We start from the raw sequence: 2,687 nt of genomic DNA, 5'->3' as shown, positions 1-2,687 counted from the left end.
GGATTTAGTTCTTTTTATAATAACAAAGTCCATTATATAATCCTAGAAGGGTTTAATACTAAAGTAAGATTGGGAAAACTTTCAGTCTCTGAAGATCCAGCCTATGGATCCAAAATGTGGTGGCTTTCTGGAGGCAGCCTTAGTCTCAGTTGAAATAAATAATTACTCCAAAATCGCAGCCAGCTGATAAAAATGGAAACGTTTATTTCTCCTTCCAAAATAGCCCGGTTAGTTGAGGCCTATCTCTCTACCTGGCTCCAAGAGATCTTGCAGCTTTGTCCTTGACTTCTGCCTCTGATTTCTTCAGCCACCAGCCAGCACCAAGTTAGAAGATGCAATGAATCTCTCTTGCCTTGAAGATAGGGCTTGTATAATATAATAAAGTCCTGGGTCCTAGTCTCAAGCTAATTATATATAATTTTTTTTAAAAATTTCTAAAAAAGTATACAAATAAACAAAATTAACTTGCAATGACATATCAATCCAATTTAGCCAATAGTTATGTAAGTGGTACTAACACAGTAGCACTTATACATACATGACACTAAGCTAGATACTTAACAATATTAAAAACAAAAGTAGTCCCTATCTTCCTAAAGCTTATATTCTCTATGACTAAGCAAACACTCATGATCTGCTGGAGATTGATTCACTATCTACTGGAGAAAGTTGAAAAACATCATCTGAGAACTTGAGAAAGGCAGTATACTAGAGGAGAATGGATGTTTGGGCCAGATTCTCAAGAATTCTGGGTTCAAATTTTGCCTATTGTACCAGTAAATTTGGTAACCAAAGACACATGGCAGTCACTGGAAACCTTTGTTCCTTTATCTATATAATGCGGATTGCAATGAGGAGCTTACTATTCTGCATGATTTTTATCTAATATTCCTATACTGTAGGTATACAAGGTAATTGCAAAGATGAAATAAAAATAAATGTACTTAACAAAGTGCTTTATAAACTTCAGAACACTCATCAAATACCATCCCTTATCAAGTCCATACAAAGGGAAAAATTTGGATGTAGCTGATACATTGACCCAACTTGACAAAATAAAATTAACAGGATGCTTTAACATGATCAGATAAATTAAAATAATCTGAAGAGTATAACTTTTATGCCAAAAGTTAGAACCTTTAAAACAAAAGGTCCCAACCTCTTTAGGAAAATTGGTATAACAAAAGTAGGAAAGGCATACTTGAGCAGCATCAAATCCATCCCTCATAGAAACATCAAGTATCTGGGACAGATGGAGAAACAAATTAACTTCAAAAATAAATTGACATTTATACACCTTGTTTTTGACATTCTGGGGAGAAAAATACTTCCTTTGAAACATATACAAATCAATAAAACTTCAGTCTTTGAAAGCTTAATTCACTTTATTGCCACTGTCAAATAGTTGTAAATTATAAAATCTTTGTGAATTAATAGAAAAAGAAAAGAAACAAAACAAACAAGAATATTGTTTGAATTCTTATGGTGGACCATTGATTGAATCACTTGAATTCTTAAACCAACAAAAGCTCTTTTGACAGTTGAGAAACTGAACATTAACAGGGTGGGTACCCCCCAAAAATCCTAAATTCAATAAATACCTAGATGTGGTGGTTTTCCTTGGAGGGCAGCCTTAGTCTCAGTTGCAATAAATAATTATTCCAAAATCTCAGCCAGCTGCTAAAAATGCAAACGTTTATTTCTCCTTACAAATTAGCCCGGTTAGTTGATGCCTATCTCTCTACCTGGCTCCAAGAGATCTTACAGCTTTGTCCTTGGCTTCTGCCTCTGCTTTCTTCAGCCTCCAGCCAGCTCTGACTCATGGCTTCTCAATCTCCAGTCTGTGGCGAGTAGTCTTTTTTTCCAGAGTGTTCTGTCTCAGAGCCCTGTTGATGTTCTGGAGAAATTCTCTTTTGCTCCAAGAGCTTCCTCCATATATATCATCTCCCAAAGGTTAACTCCTCCTTCTCAAGGCAGGGATTATGGGTTATCTCCCAGAGTGCTCTCTGGTCCTAAGAATTTCAAGGGAGGTGTGAATTCAGACTAAGCCAGCCCTGAATTCTTGTATGAACTCCATTGAGCACTTAGATACTTGAGCTCTCTAAAGGTGTGAACACAAGCATTGTTCAATCAGTTCCACTTAGTATCTTGTTTTAAGTTCTGGCCCAAAATAACTCTAAGATTAAATTAACTCCAATGTCTTTAACACTTTGTAAAGAAATGTCTTAACACTTTAGTAAAGATTCCAACACCTAGAGGCAGTGACATTAAATAAAATGCCACTATTTGTGTATATACACATATACATTTTTGTGGAATCCTGAATCCTGTGGTTATAAATTAAGAAACTTATATAAAGAGAATCATTCCATTTGTTTCTCAGACTACTGACTTCAAGAGTGTAGTGTTCTTCTCTAAAATGTAATGTTCTCTGGGAGCAGGTTTCTTAGGGGGCTTCTGGAGGCAGCCTTAGTTTCAGTTCAGAGTAATAATCACCTCAAATTCAGCCAGGAGTTAAAAGTCCAAATCCTTTTTTTTCTCTTTCCTTCACTTGGGGCTTGGTTAGCTTTTCTGGAAGCTTTCTGGATCTTGGTTTTAGTGTTCTTCACAAGATAGCCTGCCACTACTTCTCTGTCTTCCTCAGTTCTGCCCAACTGCCATCTCTGACTTGTAAATCTCTTCGACTG

The sequence above is a fragment of the Sarcophilus harrisii genome, chromosome 3 (genome assembly GCF_902635505.1).
Source record: "Sarcophilus harrisii chromosome 3, mSarHar1.11, whole genome shotgun sequence".
NCBI classification, from domain to species: domain Eukaryota; kingdom Metazoa; phylum Chordata; class Mammalia; order Dasyuromorphia; family Dasyuridae; genus Sarcophilus; species Sarcophilus harrisii.
This window is presented reverse-complemented; position numbering follows the sequence as displayed.